Source organism: Pinus tabuliformis, chromosome X (assembly GCF_031772625.1).
Source record: "Pinus tabuliformis cultivar Carrire ecotype Pingquan chromosome X, CPIR1, whole genome shotgun sequence".
NCBI lineage: Eukaryota > Viridiplantae > Streptophyta > Pinopsida > Pinales > Pinaceae > Pinus > Pinus tabuliformis.
The window spans coordinates 200641368-200667460 of record NC_142308.1 but is presented as its reverse complement, the minus strand read 5'-3'; positions in this window follow the sequence as shown (position 1 = coordinate 200667460).

Here is a 26093-nt window from a genome sequence, read left to right as displayed (position 1 = left end):
TGAGATCTTGAATGATGAAGTGGGAGATATCATTCATAATTCTAATGGAGATCGACAAAACAATATGATTGGGGCACTAACTTCATTCATTTTAGAACAATGGTGTGGGGGAGAACTTGAACTTGCCAATAAGCATGAGATAATTCTCATGAATATTAAATGTGATAAAATGTCTCATTATGAAGATTTTCATAGAGACTATATTTAGAGAATATATGAGGCTAAAGGTAGCAAAAATCTCTTGTGGAAACAAATCTACTTAGCATCATTGCCTTCAAAATTTGTAGATTATCTAAGACAACAAGATGCTTTTCAGTTTCCTTTTGAATCCTTTACATGGGGAGAAATATACAGCATTATTAGGACCCCACATTGTACCTTTTTGCTCATATATTTTGCTATCATTTCACCATTTTTCGATCCAGATTTAAAGCCTATGTTATTACTTTAATCCATTTTCCAAAGGTATATAACATTTCTTCTCGTTAATATATGTTTAAATTGTTTTACATATAATTTTACATTACTTACATAATTAACCATTGACCGGAAATATATAGTTGCTAAAACAGAATGGAGACTACAGATTTATCATTGCGGTCTATGTTGCTGAAACAGTTAGAACAATGCGCAAATCCCGTTGCCGAAACATCCCGTGATTTGCATTTCAGATTAGGCAACAACAAGAAGAGATCATTGAAGGAGTTGTTACACTGGCTGCAACAACTACATTCCAAAGTCGGCATTGTCATAACCATTGTAACAACATTTTGTTAATGGAAGAACCTATTATCCTATTTTAGCATATTGGGTTAAGAATGAGATTTATAATGTAATCAAATGTACAATAGATGTCTCCTCTTTAAATAGAGGAGACATCAACATTAGATGGGGGACGGACAGACTATGGGAAGGTCTAGCTAAAAGTAAAGGAACTTGAATCTTTTTGTAATATGATACATTGACAGATGAATAAAATATTGTTCTGAGCATTCCTTCTTAGTTCCTTTTTCTGGGGAATCTTGTGAGAAGGAAAGGGTCCACCTTCCTCACAAGATTCACCCATTAATTTCTGTAGTCTGTTAAGTGTTCTTTTTCATTCTTACCTTGTTACACTCTGTTTGCTGAAATTACTTATGCATTATTGGAACTCTGTATTTATTGCTGAACCTCTGTTTCTATTTGAATATTGCATTGTTTTCATAAATTCATTCATAGGTAATCAGTGATTATTTTAATTGGTAATCGGGTTTACAAAGTGAGTTTGTGAAGCATGGTAATCAGAAACAGGTGTTGAAGATTCCGGCTTGGGGAATAGGGTCATATTCTCTATTATAGCACAACTAGTCTTTTCCTCTGCAGATTGATTTCTTTTCTTAGATTGTTCTTTTTAATATAATCTAGGATTCTTTTGATAATTGTCTGCAATAGAGATATTGTTCCTGTTGTAACTCAAAGTAGAACTTCGGTTTGTTTAAAGAAAGGTGTGATTAGTGTAATTGTTGCTACAACTTTTCATTACTTTTGGGATTGAGCATATACAGTGTGTGATTGCCTTTGAAACAAACAAACTTCCCTGGGTTGACAATTCATGTAGCACTTGGTTGTTTAAATTAATAATAAATTAAAGTGACCAACATTTTGGTGTCGTTGTCGGGGAAGGCAATTATAGATTTCAAAAGCATTGATGTTTTTCTTTCAGATGTGCAAAATGCATGAGAGGACGCAAGAAAACTAACCCTACAGGTGGCAAGGGAAAAGGGAAAGGAGGAAGAAAGACCTTTATTGACTAGATTATATCAAAAGCTGAAACTTCTCAGAGGCTAAGCTCTCAAAAGCCAAAGCCTCAGCTCTCCCTTCAAACAAACTACGAAATAGAGGAAGTTGTGAGCCCTGAAATATTTGAGGAGCCAGTAAAAGACATTGAGGAACCAGTAGAAGACATTGAGGAACCAATCGGAGACGTTGAGGAGCCAACAGAAAACATTGAAAATAGAGCAAGTGCAATAGGAGAACAAGCAATGGAAGGGAACAATGAAGGATTATTTGGTGGAGGACAGGTAGAACCTGAAGGAACAGATGAGAATTCTCTCTCTACCTTGGGATTTCCTACTAGTAATCTTCCCAGAGGAGCAACTCCCATGAAGAATATTCCGCTTTCAGCCTTACCTAACTTCCATGGTTTACCTTCTCAAGATCCTAATGAGTTTCTTTTTGAGTTTGATATATTATGCAGAAGCTATGATTACGTTACTAATGCTCAAAAACTGAAGCTATTTCCAGCAACCCTAAAAGGAAATGCACCAAGATGGTTCATGAGTCTGGGAGGCCATGTAATCACAACATGGGAACAGATGAAACAAAATTTTCTGCTCAAATATCAAGACTACTGCCTGACGAGAGAAAAAAGAGAGGAACTATTTAAGATGGTACAAAAGGAGGACGAAAATCTGGAGGAATTTGTGGAAAGGCTACAATATAATCTGCAAAGATCGAGTCATCCCGATGTAAGTAAAGATATTCTTAAAACAATATTATTGAAAGGGGTGAGGGATGATTGTCTAGACATGCTAAGTATGCTTGGTAAAGGGGACATATCTAAATCATATGATGAAATTTTTAACCTATGTAAAAGATGTTCAAGAGGAGCTGCAAGGAATAGATCAAACAGTAGGGATAATACATATTCAAGAATTCAAAAATCAGCCAGCGGAGGAGCAACAAGCGCTGAAATAGGTAATTTACTTGAGGAATTTAAAAGTGAAATGTTAAGTTCTTTTGCTTCACAGATTGACACCTTGCAGGTTAAGAAGAAACAAGTAGAAGCAGAAGTTTCTTTGGCTGTCTTCTGTCCCAAATTCAAAGATAAACACCCACTAAGGGAATGCCCATTGGACAAAGTGCCAATTTGTACCCTTTGTGAGAAGGATCATGAAACACAACAATGCCCTTCTTTACCAGGAATAAAAGCAACATTGCAACCAACTGAAGAAGAAGCTGAAGCAGTCTATCTGTTGACACAGAGAAGGAAATGGCAACCATGAGGACAAGGTATGAACTCTAATATGCCATTTATGTCTTCTAGTCATTGGAACAATTATCCTTCTTTTAATCAAGAAAATTACCCTCCCTTTAACCAGATGCAATACCCGCCCTTCAATCAAATGAATTACCCACCCATGCAACACAAAAACCCTCCCTTTGTAGACCCAGCAATGTGGACTCCTTAGCCGCCACAACAAAAATCTTACTTTAACCAATGGAATCCAAACTGGAGGGGTCAACAACTCCCGTTTCCAAATCAATTTCCTCAGTTTCAACAACCACTCCCTCTACCATCAGGTGCTCCACCAAATAATCAAATGATGAGACCCCAACTACTTGTACAACCAAACCCTAACCCCAATAATAAAGTTGTGCAAGTTATTGATATTCAGAACCAGCCTATACTTCCCGTTTTCCCTGCGCAATGTAATGATATTCATTTATGATCTGGGAAAATAGTCGAACCCATTATTGATGATGTTACCTCTTCTGATTCTGATAAAGAAGAGACAGAGAAAAATGATTCTCGTAAGGAGGTATAGCCACCCTCTAATAAGGGTGATGAAACAACAAAACCACCATTCCTTGAGTGTTTAGCTTTGACTAAAACACCTAAGCCACCTGCTTTCAATCTTTTAGGGGAATTACAGAATATTTATGTTAAAATTCCACTTTTACAAGCACTAAGAGATGTACCAATTTATGCCAAAACTATGAGAGATATTTGTGTTAGGAAACCCAGTAGGAAAGCTAAAGATCCCCTTACAGTTCATGTTATGGGTGATCTATCTTCCTTAATGACCGGTAAAGCCCCTCCTGTTAAATACGGTGATCCCGGCCATCCTACTGTTATAGTACAAATTGGAAAAGCAATCATTCCATGAGTTCTGGTAGATTTAGGTGCTGCTATAAATATTATGACTCTTGAAACTTCACAACTGTTATAGCTAAAGAATGTAATCAGAGAAACACCAACCATTCTAGAGTTAGCTGACCGTTCTACAATCAAACCGGAAGGAGTCATTGAAGACCTAATCATCTCAGTTGAATCCTGGAATTACCTAGCTGACTTTGTGGTATTACAAACTAAAACAAAGTTGGGGGGACATCCTCTAATTCTGAGAAGGCCCTAGTTGGCCACAGCCGATGCCTTTATCAACTGTAGATCTGGTTCAATGACAATTTCTAATGGATATGAAACCAAGCAGCTTACTCTCTACCCTCATGCCACACCCATGATTAATAATGATAATTCTGTATGGTTGGACTATGATGATAATGCTACTCAACCTATTTTGACTATCGGACAAGCTCTAAGCCTTAAAGATACCACTGAGGATGAAGTAATTAATAATTTTATTTGTGAACCCTCCTCGGTGACTTCTGAAACACATAATCAATTGGCTGCAATTTTGAAATCTGATACCCAGGAAAAGATTAAATCTGAAGATCTACCTCAAACATCAACTACCATCTCCTCTAAAAGAATAACAGTAGAAATCGAACCTGGCAAGACATTGAACATAAATCCCAACTTGACAGATGCTGAAACACAACAACTAATGAGGTTACTTCTTGAAAATAAGGAAGCATTCACATGGGACTATATAGATATGAAGGGAATCTCTCCTGAATTATGTACTCATCGCATCTATATCAAGGAGGGTTTCCAACCAATCTGTCAACCCCAACGACGAATGAATCTTAATTTAAGGGAAATTTTCAAAGAGGAACTTCAAAAATTGCTTAATGCAAGGTTTATATATCCCATATCTGACAGTGAATTGGTTTCTTCGTTGGTAATAGTCCCTAAGAAAAATGGGAAATGGAGAGTGTGTGTAGATTATAGAGCCTTAAATAAAGCCACTCAAAAGGATCACTTTCCCTTGCCATTCGTTGATCAGGTGGTAGATATTTTGTCAAGGAAGAAGTTATTCTCCTTTTTAGATGGTTTTAGTGGGTATAATCAAATCAAAATTGCACTCCAAGACCAAGATAGGACCACTTTTACTAGTCCCTGGGGAAATTTTGCCTATAGAGTTCTCCCATTTGGACTATGTAATGCACCAAAAACCTTTCAAAGAGCAGTTATAGGAATCTTCTCGGATATGTTTAATGACTCTATGGAGATATTTATGGATGAATTTACCCCTTATGGTGTGTCTTTTGAGGATGCATTACAAAACCTTGAGAGGGTACTTAAACGTTGTGTACAAGCTCACCTTTCCTTAAGTACTGAAAATTTCATATGATGATGAATGAAGGAATTGTACTTGGACACTTTATTTCATTTCAAGGAATTCAAGTAGATCCATCCAAAATATAGGTAATTCAGAACCTTCCTATTCCTAGAACACAAATTGATGTGAGAAGTTTTTTAGGACATGCAGGATACTACAGAAGATTTATCAAAAAAAATTCCAAAATAGATTCTCCTTTGTTTGTGTTACTTATGAAAAATGTTGAATTCAAGTGGACTAATCTTTGCCAGGAAGCATTTGTTGAACTCAAGCATCAGTTATCTATAGCTCCTATTTTAAGGGGACCTGATTGGGCACTTCCCTTCCATATATCCTCTAATGCTTCAGATACTGCAATTGGAGTTGTCTTGGGACAAGAGGAAAACCATCTTCCTTATGATATCTACTTCATTAGTAAGAATATAACTCCTGTTGAGCTTAATTACACAGTTACTGAAAATGAATTTTTAGCAGTAATTTATGCCATTAATAAATTTCAACATTACATTACTGGTTACACTACTTTCTCCCATACTGACCACTTGGCTATTAAGTATTTAATGAACAAATCTGTCACAAATGCTCGAGTCATAAGGTGGTTATTGTTATTACAAAAGTTTGATATTACAATTGTAGATCAGTCAGGTAAAGAAAATGTAGTTGTTGATTTCCTTTCTCAGTTAAAAGCTGATGATAATACTCCAGTAGATGATTCCTTTCCTGATGAATACTTATTTGCAGTATCTGCTCACTCACCTTGGTATGCAGACATTGCCAATTATCTAGTTGCAGGGAAGTTACCATCACACCTATCACATCAAGAAAAAAGAAAGATCATTCAACAAAGTGTTTGGTGTAGCTAGATAAGTGGGTGTCTTTTCTACACAAGACTTGATCATGAAATCTGAAGATGCATTAGAGAAGATGAGGTTTATGATATACTGAAAGCTTGTCATGATGGCCCTTGTGGAGGGCATTTTGCTAATAAGAGAACGACACATAAAATTCTCAGGATGGGTTATTATTGGCCCTCACTCTTCAAGGATGCAAAGAAATATGTTCGGGCCTGTGATAGCTGTCAGAGAATGGGTCAACCTAATCATAGAGATGAAATGCCATTGAATCCCTAGGTAATACTTGAACCATTTGAAAGATGGGCCTTAGACTTTTTAGGGCCCATTAATCCTCCACCCAATCAAAGAGTTTATATATTGGTTTGCATAGATTATATGAATAAATGGGTGGAGGCTAAATCACTCCTTAGAGATAATGAAGAATCAATTTTAGCTTTTCTATTTGAAGAAATCTTTGTTAGATTTGGAGTGCCTAGAGAGCTAGTTACAGATGGAGGACCTCCTTTCAATTCTCATGGTTTTAAAACCACCCTTCAAAAATATCATATTCATCATAGAATGACTACACCATACCACCCCCAAGCCAATGGATAGGTGGAGAGTACAAACAAAGTTATAGAAGCCATTCTAACAAAAACAGTGAAGAAAAACAGGAAGGATTGGTCTCAAAGGCTCCCTGAAGCACTATGGGCTTACAAAACTACCTGGAGAAATACTACAGGATTTTCTCCCCATGAATTGGTTTATGGTAAAATTGTTGTTTTTCCTGTGGAATTTGAAATTAAAACCTTACGAATTGCTTTCGCTGTTAACCTTGATTTGACTAATGCACAGACAACTAGGTTGCAGCAGCTCCAGGAATTAGATGAAAAGAGGTTAGATGCCATTCATCAAACAACTATGATCCAACAACAAAACAAAATGGCATGATAAAATCATCAAGCATAAGCAGTTCCAAAAAGGTAATTGGGCTTTATTGTATGATTCTCGATTTGAAAATTTTCAAGGGAAACTACGTACAAGATGGCTGGGACCTTACGAAATAGATATTGTTTTTCCCAATGGATCAGTAAGGCTCCTAACAATTGATGACTCTAGAACACCGTTATTAGTAAATGGTCATTGGCTCTGTCTGTACCAGCGACCCATTTCCAAAGAGGATTTTAAGGCCACTTGCATGGCAGATTCACATTATCTCTTTTTGGGGGAGCCTTCTGCCCCTCATTGCATTTAATTTTTTTGCATTGTATTTTTAGCATTAGATTAGATTTCTTACTTAATAATCCCTGTCAAGGGCTGGCATGTTACAATCGATTATTTTGCAGATTCTATATTTAGGAAAGGCTTATTGGAAAGGACAATCCTACTACAAGCAAATCCAAGCTTCATCTTGTGAAGCACTATTCATCTCATTTCAATCCATCCATAGTTCATTTCCCCATCCTCCAGTAACATTTCCATCATTAATTCCCCTCATTTCTTTTCCCCATTTTTCCCATCACTCTTCAGCAACATTTTTCCCTATTTCTCCCATTGTTGAAACAACACTCTTCAGCAACATTTTCCCTATTTTTCCCATTTTTGGAACAGGACTCTTCAACAAAATTTTCCCTATCTTTCCCGTTGTTGAAACACCACCCTTTACCCATTTTCCTATTGCTGAAACACCATTTCTTTTCAAAGACATCACCATACAACACTTTCCGTCATGAAAATCACTTTCTTCCATTATTTTTATGCTAATTTTGTCCTTTGACTGCCTTCTCCTATGATTATGCAGACCCCTAATATAATCTCCCTCATGTTTCAAAAGCTTCTTCCATGACTATTGCTGATCTATTATGAACGAGCACTATATTTTTCAAAATATGAATTAAAGGTAAACATGAGGTATGTAAATATTATGTGTAAGTACAATTAAACTATGGTTAAATGAGAAGATTACGTTCATCATTACCACAATCCCCATACATTTAAAGTCATTATTTCAGCCATAGTTGGGGGGAATACCGAAACTATACGCCATCATTTCACAGCAAGCCAATTACCATCATTTTTCTTACCCATTATCCCATCTTATTACCTCACCTCTTCGTTGTTACTCCATGTTCTCATTTGCAAAATTTACTCTGTTCGAAGTGCAGTAACTTGGTTTTTGACTCTGCATTTTACCAAAGTTGGTTAACTATGGCAGGACCTGCTATTCGACACGAGCCTGGCTCGATAGCTCTGCTTGAATTATATCTAGAGGCGTATTAGATATTTCAGCAAGCAGGCTGGATAGGACATTTTCAGAGGCTTCAGGAATTTGATCCACAACTGATCCTTGAATTTGCACGAAATCTACAGGAAGATCATTCTATTGTCAAGGGAGTTCAAATTCTAGTCTCAGAGGGTGACATAGCATAGGTTTCAGGTCTTCCGGTCACTGGCACTCGATGGTTTAGTCACAAGCATATTATTCTAAATGCACAACAGGATTTTCTTCTGCAAGGAGAACAAGTCGAGCCCAAAGGCCGGGGTGTCCGGCTTCACTCATTACCGCCTCCATGGCCAAAGGTTGCTAAATTCATCAAACATTAGCTTACTTGTGAAGGTCGCTACCAGGTAGTCTATCAGCATGATTTTGTCTTATTGAATCATTTGAGACATGGTCGACTGTTAAATATTCCTTATTATTTACTTGGGTGTCTAAAGAATATGTCACATTACTGCAGACAGTTAAAATTCCCACTCCTTTCCCTCACCCATCACTGTCTTGTTCAGCGACTGATTCAGAGGGGTTTTGCTCAGCAAAGCCCTCCTCTAAACAATCCACCCGCAGACCCTGAGCAAGCCGCTAAAATTCCTCAAGAAGCTGTTGAAATCCCTCATCAAGTTGCTAAAAATCCTCAAGAAATCCCTAAAAATCCCCATGAGCAGCAACCAAAGAACATCCTTGATCCTCCAGAAATTCCACTAGCTGATCCAATTAACCCTCGCACCATATCAACTCCATCCCACAATTTAGAAAAATCATCTAATCCTACTGTTCATATCCCTAGTGATGATTCTGAAGATAACCTTCACATCTCTATTCTAAAAAGAAAAAGGCAAACTAAGACTATTTTCCTATCAAAAAAATGAACGAGGGCCTCAACCAAAGCAGCTACCATTTTTGATAGCCCTCCCCCTCAGGAAAAACCCACTCATAAAAGGAAAATTACTACTCTCCCTACCTTTTTACCCCAAATATGAATGAGGGCGTTAACAGAAGTGGCAACTATTGCCACTATCCTAAATTCTCAACCTATTCATCTAAAACCCCATACCCCACCACAGTCCCAAGTCTCGGAATCTTTACTTGTCTCACCCTCGGGCATTGAAACACAAGAACTAGATGCCCAGGATTTTATGACATCATTTCTTTCAGAACAAGTGGCTCTCACACAAGAACCAGCTACTCATTCAGTAGCTGCCACACAAGAACCAGCTATAGCTACCACACAAGAACTAGCTACGGCTGTAAGACAAGAACCAGCTACTGATATACAAAGTCTAGATGCTCAGGATGCTGCACATCACGTAGCTGTCACAAAAGAACCAGCTACTCATTCATTAGATGCCATAGAAGAACCATCTACTGATATACAAAATCTAGATGCCCAGGATGTTGCACATCATGTAGCTGTTACACAAGAACCAGCTACTCATTCAGTAGCTGCCACAGAAGAACCAGCTGTTGATATACAAAATCTAGATGCCCAGGATGTTGCACATCACGTAGCTATTACACAAGAACCAACTACTCATTCAGTAGCTGCCACACAAGAACCAACTACTGAGACCGTGACTGTTACACAAAGCCCAGTCACCCTGGCTTCCCTTTTATAGGAAAACGAGTTTCTAAAATCAGAACTCGAAGCTTATAAGCAGGAATTAATAATGGCAAGGGAAGCCTACGACAAAGAGCTTAATTTGTACACTTTAGCCCATGCAGCATCCACGACCGAGAAAAATACAGAGAAAGATCAGTATAAGGAATATATGTGCAGCCAATGCGGTAACATTTATCATCAAGCAGGGTATAAAATAGTTGAAATCCCACTGCCTGGAGCCTCCCCTACATCCACGTCTTCTGCAATCAAAGAGGAACGCCCTACTATCACACAAGAACCAGTAGGGCCTTCAAAAATTTCTGAAAAAGAAGCCAAACAACAAATACCTCGGCCTGCTATAACTGTTAAAGCTGAAGATCCTGTTCTTATTTCTACTCAGACTATACCTCAGCCTACCACTTGCAGTACTAAAAAACAAACTGAATCTTGGGATAAGCACCAAATAATGGATAAGTGGAAGAAAGAATATGTTATTTCGCAAGATAAGATCTTGCAGGAGCATAAATTACTCTAGCAAAATCATATATATTCAAACTGGGAAGCCTTGGAGCAAGTACTCCAACATTCTCGTGCCCAGAAGAAAGAGAATAAAGAGCTAAAAAGTAAACTGCTCCTTATGTTTGATTTGGTTCAGAAATTATTAGCTGCCAGGAAACCATCTTCCAATTATTCTCTTTTTCTTACAGAATGCTTAGCGTTCTTTCAAATAAAGGCAATTAAAGATGGGAGACCTCATGAAGTATTTAGTCCCAAACAGTTTGTGAAAACTTTCGCAAAAGCATCCACCAGTGATCAACATTTACTCTGTGAGTTGTATCTCCACAATGAAGCTATCCCTGAAAATAGGAAGCTCAATCTTAACCCTTTGGTTGGTGATGTTCAGATCAGGGCATTTGCCTCCTTCCTTGCTAATCAGATCACATGGCAGACTGCCTTTCTTGCAGCAAGGCATAATGAAGACAACCGTCTCCTATGGATTCGACCAGAACCACAAAATCCTTCCATTTTTGTTGGAGAGTATCATCAATTTTTGCAAAAACTAGGGATGGTTGAACACACCAGGAAACTACAAGCAATAGTGCTACAGGACTGCCAACACTTTGTTAAGACCAAGGAAGCTGCTGCCTTAAAGGCAAAAAATTTATTCTGGCAACAGTCCTCTAAGGAAAGGCAGGAGTATAACCCCTTCAGTCCCCCTAATTTTGAAGCAGCAATCTCAAGGGTACCCGATTATATCAAATGTGTTCAGCAATGTGCTGAAAAGTGGATAGGGTATCATTTTCATTTTCCTCTTCTATGGATGCTAGCACAAGAATATAAGGCTCATTACAGGTTGACTAAAAAGGAAGAAGCAGCAGCATGGCAGAGGCTGCAAAATGTGCAAAGGTTCAGAGATCTAACTGACAGTACCTTCTATAGTTACTTCTTAAGTAATTTGCACTCTAAGGCCTAGTACCCGGACTCAGATTCAGAGTGAAGTTGCATGAGGACATGCAACCCTTTCAGTTGGGGGGATGTTAGGACCCTACATTGTACCTTTTTGCTCACATATTGTGCTATCATTCCACCCTTTTTCGATCCATATTTAAAGCCTATGTTATTACTTTAATCCATTTTCCAAAGGTATATAACATTTATTCTCCTTACTATATGTTTAAATTGTTTTACATATAATTTTACATTACTTTCATAATTAACCATTGATCGGAAATATATAATTACTGAAACAGTCTAAAGACTGTAGATTTATCATTGTGGTCTATGTTACTGAAACAGTTAGTACAGTGCACAAATCCCCTTGTTGAAACAGCCTGTGATTTTCATTTCAAATTCGGCAGCAACAAGAAGAGATCATCGAAGGAGCTATTACACTGGCTGCAACAACTACATTCCAAAGTTGGCATTGTTACAACCATTGTAACAACATTTTGTTAATGGAAGAACCTATTATCCTATTTTAGCATATCGGGTTAAGAATAGGATTTATAATGTAATAACATGTATAATAGCTGTCTCCTCTTTAAATAGAGGAGACATCATCATTAGAGGGCGGACAGACAGACTACGGGAAGGTCTAGCTAAAAGTAAAGGAACTTGAATCTTTTTGTAATATGATACATTGACAGATGAATAAAATATTGTTCTGAGCATTCCTTCTTAGTTCCTTTTTCTGGGGAATCTTGTGAGAAGGAAATGACCCACCTTCCTCACAAGATTCACCCATTAATTCCTGTAGTGCATTAAGTGTTATTTTTCATTCATACCTTGTTACACTCTGTTTCCTGAAATTACTTATGCGTTATTGGAACTCTGTATTTATCGTTGAACCTATGTTTCTATTTGATTATTGCATTGTTTTCATAAATTCATTCATAGGTAATCAGTGATTATTTTAATTGGTAATCGGGTTTACATAGTGAGTTTGTGAAGCATGGTAATCAGAAACATGTGTTGAAGATTCCGACTTGCAGAATAGGGTCCTGTTCTCTGTTATAGCACAACTAGTCTTTTCCTCTGCAGATTGATTTCTTTTCCTAGATTGTTCTTTTTAATGTAATCCAGGATTTTTTTGATAATTGTCTGCAATAAACAGATTGTTCCTGCTGTAACTCAAAGTGGAACTTCAGTTTCTTTAAAGCAAAGTGTGATTAGTGTAATTGTTACTACAACTTTTCATTGCTTTTTGGATTGAGCATATACAGTGTGTGATTGCCTTTGAAACAAATAGACTTCCCTGGGTTGACAATTCATGTAGCACTTGGTTGTTTAAATTAATAAGCAATTAAAGTGACCAACAAGCATCATAACAAAAGTTCTGGTAAATTTATGCACTAGTATGAAATTTAATAAATCTCTGCAGAAGATGTCAAGATTACCAGATAGCAAATCCATCTGTAACAAGTATGGTCTTGGTATAAATGACCCCATAGTAAGAAGAAGAAAAGCTAAAAAAGGGGCCAATAAAGAAAACATACAAGAATACAGAAAATATCCAAAAAGGAAAAGAAAAGTGACCAAGAGAGGATACTATAGAGATGTGCCAAAAACACATTACTGTGAACCCAAGGATACTCATCTACAGACACATAAGAAAGATTAGTGGAATAAATTGATTTGTTGGCTCTGTGACCAACCTGGACATGCCTCCAAACGCTGTCCTTTATGAGAATAATCTAAGAGAAATAGAGGAAATAAATCCTTTGAAGCTGCAAAGAAGAAAAGGATAGTAAAAACAAAAGACATGGTGCCAACCCTATGTTATAAATGTGGTTCTAAGAATCACAAATCTAAAAATTGTCCAAACATATCATTTAGATAACAGAGACAACAACAACAACACTGTTCAACATCTGAATCCTCCAAAAGTTCTTCTTCAGATCTGATGAAGAATTAAACATGCACATGAATGAATGTGACTGCACTGATTTAGACAACTGTCAGTGTGAATCAAGCACTGAATCAGAAATCTCATCTGATAAAGAACATGCTTCTCAGCCAAAGGAGAAATTTGTCATGGCACAAACCATGGACGATGCAGAAACAAAGCTACTTGCCTAGATCAGAACATTAGGAGAAGGAGAGATGAAGGGAAAGTTACTAAAAACTTTTCTAAGCACAATGCACAAAAATCAGGGGAGCAGTAGCAAGACTGCCTCTAAAGCTGAACCAAAGGTATTATTCATCGATGCCTCATTTGAAATAAATACAAGATCTTTCCAAAGAAGCCAACAGAAATCTAAGACCAGAGCCCTCACATTAGGAGAAGTCAGCCAAGAGATTCATCATCTCAAAAAATAGATTATCTCTCTAAAAGCACAGGTCTCTGAGTTAGAAAAAGGGAAGAAAACTAGGGATGCATATGATGAATACTACACTAACCCAAATATTGAAATATTTGAAGGAAAAAAGGATGATACTATAGGATTCACCGACATGAGAGTAATGGTTATTTAGTATCAGCAACATCATGTTATGCTAGATATTTGTATAAATGGTGAAATGTTTTCCCTAAGAATACTTATTGACTCCGGGGCAGATGTCAATATTTTGAACTCAAAAATAGTACCTGCAAAGTACTTGGTAAAATCCTTTAGAGAAGTGATTGGGTTAGGAAACAAAGATCGACTGTATGAAGTCCCTCAAGCCTTTATTATCTTTAAAGAGCATTGCATCAAATTAAAATTTGTTGTTGCAGATATTCCTATTGACTGTATTTTGGGGAATGTACTTTTAGTAGCTGTGGAGCCACATAGATCAGCCATATTGAAAAATGGCAAGGCTGGTTATTTTATATCTCTACCAAGCTCATATGGAAAATTACAAACAATCAAGTTACCCTTTGTCTCTACTCCTAGAGAGTATATTATGGTACAAGCAATGCAGCAGATCGAAAAAAGAAAAAAATAAAATTAAAGAGCTCAAGGAGCTAAAGACCACCATAAAGATAGGAGACTATCTTCAGACTCTTATAATTAAACAAAGGATCTCAACTCTGAGATCACAGATAGAAAAAGAATGTTGTGCTAAAGAACCAAATGCGTTTTGGCATAGAAAACAACATTGTGTAGAATTTCTCTACAAAGATAAGTATGAAGGGAAACCCTACAAGAGAAGAGAAATCTCTATGGACAAAGAATATAGAGATCTCTGTCAAGAAGATATAGAAAGTCTCTTGGAAAGAAGATTGATTAGAGAATCTAGTAGTCCTTGGAACTGCCATGGTTTTTATGTTAATAAACATTTAGAACAGTTAAGAGGTATCCCAAGACTGGTCATAAACTATAAACCTCTGAATACTGTCGTCTCAGATGATACTTACCCCATTCCTCACAAAGGAAATATTTTAGCAAGAATAGCGGGGGCTAAAGTATTTTCTAAATTTGATATGAAATCAGGATTTTGGCAGGTGGCAATTAATGAAGAGTATAAGTTTAAGACTGCTTTCAGTGTCCCAGTAGGATACTATAATGGAACGTCATGCCCTTCGGACTAAAGCATGCCCCCTCCAAATTCCAGAAGGTTATGGATAATATTTGCAAGCCATATTTTGATTGGTTACTAGTATACATTGATGATATACTTATATTTTCTAAAAACGTTCATGATTGCTTTAAACATGTCCAGAAATTTTTACAACTTGTCAAAACCAATGGATTGGTTCTTAACAAGAAAAAGATTGAATTATTTCAAACAAGTATCAAGTTTCTTGGCCATAAAATTAAATATGGGAAGGTCACTCTACAAAAACTTGCTCTGGAATTTGTTGATAAATTTCTAGATATTATCACTAAAAAAACTCAATTACATAGATTCTAGGGATTTTTAAACTATGTAAGAAATTTTTACAAAGTTTGCGCCAAAGATAGTTCATCACTCAACAAAAGACTGCAAAAATATATAGAACCTTGGTCTCAGGCCCACACTGAAGCTGTTAGAAGAATTAAAATAAATGTAAAATCTCTTCCAATTCTTCATATCACTAATCAAGATTCTTTCAAAATTGTTGAAACAAATGCTAGCAGTGAAGGGCAGGGAGGAATTTTGAAGAAAAATAAATAAAGAGAAGAATAAATAGTTCAGTTTGTCTTAGGGACGTGGAGCCCACCCGAGAAAAACTATTCTACTATAGAAAAATAAGTCAAAGCAACATGGATTTGCATTGATAAATTTGATATCCACTTGATACACAAAAATTTTCTCTTAAGAACAGATGCCTTTGCACTAAAGAAAGTCCTTAGTAAAGCTATAAAGGAAGCAGGAGAAACTAAGTTCGCAAGGTGGCAGGGTCTATTTGCAAATTTTGACTTTGAAGTCGAACACATCAAAGGCGAAAATACTTGTATGCCTGACTTCCTAAGCACAGAATATTTAAATTGGAAATACACTACCATGGTGATAGTAACAGAATGGGACCCTTCCCAACATACAGAGACTCTGAGAAGTATTTCTGAAACACAAAATTGGGAAGAATACTGTTCCAAATGGAAACCAACATGGCAGCTAAGAAACACAAAATTTCTCGATGCAAATTTGCAACCTCATTAAGATATTCAGCACTTAGTACCTGAAAGGAAAGTCTACCCCAAAGGTAGCAAATGGATACATGACATGGTGTATTAGAGGAGTATGATGGCCACACATTTGGCTGAAGAATCCCTAAGCCGAAATTTTAGAGATATCACTATGGTCTAGATAGAAGGAAGCAACCAGAGGAGAATTTTCAAAAAATATCTTGCCATAAATCAGACTAGATGGCCAAGATGGTACGACATGCCATAAATGTGGCCACAGGGTAATCCAAGCATTATCTTCCCGGATACCATTTACAACTTTTCAAACTACAAAAAATTGTGCTGGGACATCATGAATGTTGATGGAAAAAATGAAACTCACTACACAAGAGTAAACTTTGGGGCCATGACGACCACAGAAAGACAACGACAAGGTGAATGGCTTCAACAATGGTGGAATGATTTCAGCCTCAATAAGGCTGCTATGGATCCTCTTTTCTTCCAGTGTGACTTTCAATATGAATGTGACACTTGTGGATTTTTAACTGAATGTTGGCATTCTCTAAAACTGTTGGAGATGTCAATAATTATCACGACACTCAAATTCTTTGTTATTTTATGAAAAGACACCATGAATGGTTAGTCATGACTAATATTAAACACCACATCGTCTTAAGAAAGCTTATGATTGTATGAAGAATTTATACAAAGGCTTGGGATTCTTGTCGATATTCTCAGATAAGATTTCCAGGGGCAACAACATTGGGGGACTAGTGGTTCTTGTGGGCTTGTCCTTAAAGCTTTCACAGTGTAATAATGATGTCTAGTCACAAGACTGAATGTGACCAGATTTCTCGTGGGATTTTCTATTTAAAAGCATCCACTATGTAAAAGTTATTTACAGTACATTGTTTTTCATGGGATTTGTTCAAATATTCCACAGTGTTACCTAGTACGAATATTCTTCAGTCACGAGACTCGAAGCACTTCTCTGACTTTTGGTGAGCTTTAAGCCACATCTCTTCGACTGACGAAAGATAGCACTGAATCTGTCTACCTAACTTTCGGATGTTTGTCCCCTCATTTTCTTGTATAAGGAAGGAGTAAGTCTCATTGTGGGCATTCAGACTATGAGTGTGATTTTGGTTATGTTTTGGAGTTTTTGAGTTTGAGGAGGAAGTTATTGCTTCCATCTCTTTAGATTCTGATCTGAGAAGCCTACACATCAGAGTGAGAGCTCTGGTGAGAACCTAAAGTGGTTAGATTCTTAGGTTTTTGAAGTCTATATGCTTTCATACGAATTCAAGTTTTAAGACAGAGTTTGTGAAAGGCCAGGAAGCCTTCAGATAGCTTCTTGCTTGACAAGTCGTAACATCTGATAAATGCCTAAACAATCTATCTCTGGAAAAGCGCTTCAAAATTTCTCTATGAATTTCTAAAGAAACTTCTACATAAATATATGAGTATCCAATTTTTGAGCATGATACATTCTGCTTGAGTACATTTTTCATTTGTGCATGTGTTAAAATTGTCTATTGAGGTAGTATCTATGAGATAAGAGGTTCACTTGAGGTTCGCCAAAGGTTTGCCGAGGTCTGAGGAACACCAGTCCGTTAAAGGCAGTAGGTCGAATGAAGGACGCTAGAGTGTGAAAGTCCAGACATTCATGTAAGGGTTCGTGTATTGATCACAGAGAAGAGACTCAATGAGAGCAAGCTTCATGTCTAAAGCCCCTGCAACAAATTGGTGTAAAGGTTTGTGTATTGATCACAGAGAAGAGACTCAATGAGAGCAAGCTTCACGTCTGAAGCCCCTGCAGCAAATTGGTATCACAGCAGTAACATCTGGTTCATTACAGTTAGTACTAAAAATCTATAAGTCTCTAAAATGGATAATTCTATAATATCAGTATCTTTCAGAGAACTTGAAGCTAAAGAACAAGCTAAAGAAAACCCATTAAGAGATATGTTTGCTTCATCATCTAAAAGGGTTACAAATTCTGCAGAACTTGAATATTTTGAATGTCAGCCTGCACCTAAGTCGTGTCTACCCAATATCTCCTTGTCAGAAGTATAGGCTGACTTATCTATTTTCCTTATTAAAGTTGCAACTAGAATATCTATCAAAGAAAGTATTAGTCAAATATAAAAGAACACAGATTCTGTACAAACACTTTCTCTTCTTAACACTAAGAGACTTTAGGCTCAAGCCAAAAGACTGGGAACCAAATATTTTCATCTGGGGTGCATAAGGCTAGGGATCAATCCCTTAGTCCTTAGAGGACTAAATACTTTTGTTCTTGTCACAGTTAAAGATATGACACAGAACAAGTATTTAGATTCATTGATAGGAGGAATGGTTGCTCCATTATCAAATGGACAGTATACTTTGATTGCTATCCCAATTTTTCTATATATACATTTGATGAGGACATCAAGGATATTTTACAACTACAGATTCAAACAACAGGGTTTGATATGAATAAAAAGAGAAATAATATTTCCATTCAAACTTGTGGTTGTTTTAGACACACAAGTACCCTCTATCCCGCAGTTCTCCATGCCCCCAACAAAGAATCCAAACCTAGTGTGGTTGTTCTAACAGATACCCAGAATAAAAAATTACAACATCAGATTATTAAATGGGAGGACCTAAGTTTCCCAGAACATTGGGTTGTTGATAACCCAAAACCTCCAACAATGCAAAATATTACTTCTGCTGATATACAAGAAGGATCATCATCTGTTGTGGTATCCTTTCCTAGAAGATCTACAATAGATCGAAGAAGAATCGATTTAGTTTGCAAAGCATCATCCATGTATATTGATCCACAAGTAGTAGATACTACGAGTTCTTTTACACCATCTATAAATTGCCCTCATATAGATCTATTTGAATATGCCTAGATTGTAAATTTTTCATCCCTGCAAGTCATTTGCCCAAGCTGCAATCAAAAGATAAATCTCAGTAGCCTTTGCTGAATCTATCATACATCAGAACCACCATCCAAGGACAAGAGTATCTCGTCGTACAACCTCTGTCACTCCGTGTCCAAATCCTAAGTGTTCTGAAATACCTTTCCCTCATGATACTAATCATGTATTAATGATTCATGAGCTTCCATCTCTGGAAAATGAAGACCCCCTCCTCAAAGACATGTTTAGCAAAATGTGTCCTGCTGGTATGCCTCGCCATAGTCTAGGATACTTAGAACAACTTGATGAGGTAATTCCCCAATCCATATTTGAAAACTTTGTGCCTTCTGGTTGTAAGAAGCCATCAAAACTAGAAATGCACAAATTCTTTTCGGTTATGGAAGGATGTAGGAAGCATACAATTGATCATCAATGGATGAAAAATATGCTTAATTGGGATTTATACACTCTTTCTGAGGTTGAAAGTTTTGACCTTACCACTCCATACCCAGAAAAAATCAGTTTATCCCATGAGTGGAAAACATACATGCAAAATACAACGTCTAGTTGTCTTTTTATGAATGGAAGAGGAAGAAGGAAAATACAGATATACAAATGGCAGATGCTGAATCATCCTTAGCAAAACATTATTGGACTACCATAAATGACAGTAAAATTGAAACTCCTACCGCCTTCCCTCCTTACAAAGACATTGTATTAGGAGAAGCACAAAACAGTGCTAAAGCCATTCTGTTGGTCATAAAATATTACAGTGCCCTTGGCATTGATGGTAGGATACAGAAAGCCAATGAACAGATAAACTGGACAAATACAATAGTTAAAGGGGTAGAAATGAATTGTGCAAAGTCTATTGAAGTTAAAAATGATTTTGACAGTATACAAGTATTTGTAAATGGTATTAACAGAACTCTGAATGATGTGAACTATTACATTACTATATTGAAAGGTTTTGTTAAATAATCCTTAACAAGGATAGAAGATGTTGAAAGGAAAGTAGATATGGGAAAACAATCTACTCAGGAATCTATTGAAGAATTTTCTCAAAAATTTGATAAACTTCATATAGTCCGCAAAGGCAAACCGATTCCTTTTTTTTATCTATTCAAGAGATTTGTAAATATTCAGCATCCTCTTAAGCCTGTTGATAGATTTCATTCTCTCTTCCCTAAACAAATGGGCAAAGAAAAATCTAAGCCAATGACTATCTCCTCATTGTTTATAGAAGTAGAGCAACTTGAAAGCTCAGAACCACATTTGTTCCCTATCTATGAGCCTCTCCAAAGTCAATATACCAGGTATCCAACACCTGATCTCAGTGGAAAATGGAAACTTCTAGAAGCACATAACTTCCATCCTAAATCACATAGAGAAAGGAATATTGACAATCTGAGTGTTTCCCAGATTCGAGAAATGATAGATCTTATGTTTACAGAATACAAGCTCATGTGCCTAAGGGGAAAAAATTAAATAGAAGCTTTTAAATCTATTGTTCAGTGTTTTACTAGAACTTTGTTGAGATGGTGGGAAATAGAGTCATCACCAACAATAGTGGAAAAAATGGAAAATGAGATCTTGAACGATGAAGCAGGAGATATCATTCATAATTCTGATGGAGATCCACAAAGCAATATGATTGGGGAACTAACTTCATTAATTTTAGAACATTGGTGTGGAGGAGAACTTGAACCTGTCAATAAGCTTGAGATAATTCTCATGAATATTAAATGTGATAAAATGTCTCATTATGAAAATTTTCATAGAGATTAGATTCAGAAAATATATGAGGTTAAAGATAGAAAAAAATCTCTTGTGGAAACAAATCTAATTAGCAGCATTGCCTTTAAAATTTGTAGATTATCTAAGACAACAATATGCTTTTCAGTTGCCTTTTGAATCCTTTACTTGGGGAGAAATATACAACATCATAACAAAAGTTCTGGTAAATTTATGCACTAGTATGAAAGTTAATAAATCTCTGCAGAAGATGTCAAGATTACCAAACAAAATATCCATCTGCAACAATTATGGTCTTGCTATAGATGACCCCATAGTAAGAAGAAGAAAAGCTAAAAAAAAGGGCCAAGAAAGAAAAAAGAGAAGAATATAGAAAATATCCACAAAGGAAAAGAAAAGGGACCAAGAAAGGATACTTTAGATATGTGCCAAAAACACATTACTATGAGCCCAAGGATATTCATATACTGACACAAAAGAATGGTCAGTGGAATAAATTGATTTATTGGCTCTGTGGCCAACCTCGACATACCTCCAATTGTTGTCCTTTATCAAAAGAATCTAAGAAAAATAGAGGAAAGAAATCCTTTGAAGCTGCAAAGAAGAAAATGACAGTAAAAACAGAAGGCATGGTGCCAACCCTGTGTTATAAATGTGGTTCTAAGAATCACAAATCTAAAAATTGTCCAAACATCTCATTTAGAGAATAGATACAACAACGAAAACTCTGTTCAACATCTGAATCCTCTGAAAGTTCTTCTTTAGAATGCTCTGATGAAGAATTAAACATGCACATGAATGAATGTGACTACACTGATTCAAACAACTGTCAGTGTCAATCAAGCACTGAATCAACAATCTCATCTGATGAAGACCATGTTTCTCAGCCAAAGGAGAAAGTTCTCATGGCACAAACCATGGATGATGCAAAAACAAAGCTACTTGCCTAGATTAGAACATTGGGAGAAGGAGAGATGAATGAAAAGTTACTAGAAACTTTTCTGGACACAATGCACAAAAATCAAGGGAGCAGTAGCAAGGCTGCCTCTAAAACTGAACCAAAGGCATTATTTGTCGATGCCTCATTTGAAAGAAAAGCAAGATCTTTCCAAAGAAGCCAACATAAATCTAAGACCAGAGCCCTCACATTAGGAGAAGTCAGCCAATAGATTCATCATCTCAAAAAAGAGATTGTATCTCTAAAAGCATAGGTCTCTGAGTTAGAAAAAGGGAAGAAAACTGGGGATGTATATGATGAATACTACATTAACCCAAATATTGAAATCTTTGAAGGAAAAAAGGATGATACTATAGGATTCACCGACATGAGAGTAATGGCTATCCAGTATCAGCAACATCATGTTATGCTAGATATTTGTATAAATGGTGAAATGTTTTCCCTAAGAACACTTATTGACTCCAGGGCAGATGTCAATATTCTAAACTCAAAAATAATACCTGTAAAGTACTCGGTAAAATCCTTTAGACAAGTGATTGGGTTAGGAAGCAAATATTTAATGTATGAAGTCCCTCAGGCCTCTATTTTCTTTAAAGAGTAGTGCATCAAATAAAAAAAATTTGTTGTAGACATTCCTCTTGATTGTATTTTGGGAAATGTATTTTAGCAACTGTGGAGCCACATGGATCAGCCAAATTGAAAAATGGCAAGGCTGGTTATTTTATATCTGTACCAAGCTTAGATGGAAAATTACAAACAATCAAGTTACCCTTTGTCTCTACTCCCAGAGTGTCTACTATGGTACAAGCAATGCAGTGGATCGAAAAGGAAAAAAAATAAAATTGAAGAGCTCAAGGAGCTAAAGACCACCATAAATATAGGAGATTATCTCCAGACTCCTATAATTAAATAAAGGATCTCAACTCTGAGATCACAGATAGAAAAAGAATGTTGTGCTGAAGAACCAAATGCATTTTGGTGTAGAAAACAACACTGTGTAGAATTTCCCTCTAAAGATAAGTATGAAGGGAAACCCTGCAAGAGCAGAGAAATCCCTATGAACAAAGAATATAGATATCTGTCAAGAAGAGATAGAAAGCCTCCTCGAAAGAAGATTGATTAGAGAATCCATCAGTCCTTGGAACGGCTATGGTTTTTATGTTAATAAACATTCAGAACAGTTAAGAGGTATCCCAAGACTGGTCATAAACTATAAGCCTCTGAATACTATCCTCTCAGATGATAATTACCCCATTCCTCACAAAGGAAATATTTTAGCAAGAATAGCAGGGGCTAAAGTATTTTCTAAATTTGATATGAAATCAGGATTTCGGTAGGTGGTAATTAATGAAGATGATAACTTTAAGACTGCTTTCAGTGTCCCAGCAAGACACTATGAATGGAATGTCATGCCTTTCAGACTAAAACATGCCCCCTGCAAATTCTATAAGGTTATGGATAATATTTTCAAGCCATATTTTGATTGGTTACTAGTATACATTGATGATATACTTATATTTTCTAAAAACGTCCATGATCACTTGAAACATGCCCAGAAATTTGTACAATTTGTCAAAACCGATGGATTGGTTCTTAGAAATAAAAAGATTGAATTATTTCAGACAAGTATCAAGTTTCTTGGCCATACAATTAAATATGGGTAGATCACTCTGTAAAAACAGGCTCTGGAATTTGCTGATAAATTTCCAGATATTATCACTGACAAAACTTAATTACATAGATTCTTGGGATGTTTAAACTATGTAAGCAAATTTTACAAAGATTTCACCAAATATAGATCATTACTCACCAGAATACTGCAAAAACATCCAGAACCTTTGTCTTAAGCCCACACTGAAGTTTCTAGAAGAATTAAAATAAAGGTAAAAACTCTTCCTATTCTTCATATCGCTGATGAATATTCGTTCAAAATTGTTGAAACAGATGCTAGCAATGAAGGGTGGGGAGGAATTTTGAAGCAAAAGAAAGAAGGAGAAGAACAAATAGTTCAGTTTGTCTCAGGGACTTGGAGACCACCTGAGAAAGACTATTCTACTATAGAAAAAGAGATCAAAGCAGCATGAAACTGCATTGATAAATTTGATATCCACCTGACACACAAAAAGCTTCTCTTAAGAAAAGATGCCTCTGCACTAAAGAAAGTCCTTCGTAAAGCTATAAAGAAAGTAGGAGAAGCTAAGTTCATAAGGTGGTAGGCTATATCTGCAAATTTCGACTTTGAAGCCGAACACATCAAGGGCGAAAATAATTGTTTGCTTGACTTCCCAAGCAAAGAATATTTAAATCAGAAAGACAATGCCATGGTGATAGTAATATAATGGGGGACCATTCCCAACATACAGAGACTCTGAGAAGTATTTCTAAAACACAGAACTGGGAAGAATACTGTTCCAAATGGAAACCAACATGGCATCTAAGAAATACAAAAGTGCTCGATGAAAATTTGCAACCTCATTCAGATATTCAGCACTTAGTACCTGAAAGGAAAATCTACCCCAAAGGTACCAATGGATACACGACATGGTGTATCAGAGGAGTATGATGGCTGCACATTTGGATGAAGAATTCCTAAGCCAAAATTTTAGAGATATCACTATGATCTAGATAGAAGGATGCAGGCAGAGGAGAATATTCACCAATTATCTTTCCATAAATCAGACCAAATGGCCAGGATGGTACGACATGCTAGAAATGTGGCCATAGGGTAATCCAAGCATTATCTTCCCAGATAGCATTTACAACTTTTCAGACTACAAAAAGTTGGGGTGGGACATCATGAATGTTGATGGAAAAAACGAAACTCACTACACAAGAGTAAAATTTGGGGCCACGGGGACCACACAAAGACAACGACAAGGTGAATGGATTCAACAATGGTGGAATGAATTTGGCCTCAACAAGGTTGCTATGGATCCTCTTTTCTTCCAGCATGACTTTCAATATTAATGTGACACTTGTGGATTTTTAAATAAATGTTGGCATTCTCCATGTAAAATGGTTGGAGATGTCAATAATTATCAAGACAATCAAATTCTTGGTTATTTTATGAAAAGACACCATGAATAGTTAGTCATGACTAAGATTAAACACCAAATCATCTTAAGAAATCCTATGATTGTACGAAGAATTTATACAAAGGCTTGGGATTCTTGTAGATATTCTCAGATAAGATTTCCAGGGGCCACACCATTGGGGGATTAATGGTTCTTGTGGGCTTGTTCTTAAATCTTCCACAGTGTAATAATGATGTCTAGTCACAAGACTGAATGTGACTAGTTTTCTCGTGGGCTTTTTTGTTTAAAAGCATCCACTATGTAAAAGTTATTTATGGTACAATTTTTTTCATGGGATTTGTTCAAATCTTCCATAGTGTAACCTAGTACGAATATTCTTCAGTCACGAGACTCGGAGCACTTCTCCAACTTTTGGTGAGATTTGAGACATCTCTTCGACTGATGAAAGATATTACAGAATCTTCCTGCCTGACTGTCAGATGTTTGTCCCCTCATTTTCCTGTATAAGGAAGGAGTAAGGCTCATTCTAGGCATTCGGAGTGTGAGTGTGACTTTGGTTATGTTTTGGAGTTTTTGAGTCCGAGGAGGAAGTTATTGCTTCCATCCCTTTAGAGTCGGATCTAAGAAGCTTGCGCATCAGAGTGAGAGCTCTGGTGAGAACCTAAAGTGGCTATATTCTTAGGTTTTTGAAGTCTGTATGTTTTCATAAGAATTCAAGTTCTAAGACAGAGTCAGTGAAAGGCCAGGAAGCCTTCAGATAGCTTCTTGCTTGACAAGTCGCAACATCTAATAAATGCCTAAACAGTGTATCTCTAGAAAATAGCTTCAGAATTTCTCTCTGAATTTGTAAAGAAACTTCTGTATAAATATACGAGTATCCATTTTCTGAGCATGATACATTCCACTTGAGTAGATTTTCATTTCTGCATGTGTTAAAATTGTCTGTTGAGGTCGTATCTGTGAGACAAGAGGTTCGCCTGAGGTTCACCGGAGGTTCCCCAAGGTCTGAGGAACACCAGTCCGTTAAAGGCAGGAGGCCAAATGAAGAATGCTAGAGTGTGAAAGTCTAGAGGTTCATGTACAGGTTCATGTAAAGGTTCGTGTATTGATCACAGAGAAGAGACTCAACGAGAGCAAGCTCCGTGTATGAAGCCCCTGCAGCAAATTGGTGTAAAGGTTTGTGTATTGATCACAGTGAAGAGACTCAACGAGAGAAAGCTTTGTGTTTGAAGCCCCTGCAGCAAATTGGCATGACTCCTCCATCGATCTCAATAGGGTTTCAATCAATGATCATGCTTTGTTAAGGCAGGATAAGGAAAACCACCGAGTTTTCCCTGCAGGTCGAGAGCTCTGCTGCCGCGCTTCCAAATTGGTTTTGGCGAGGCTTCCATTGTCAATCTCT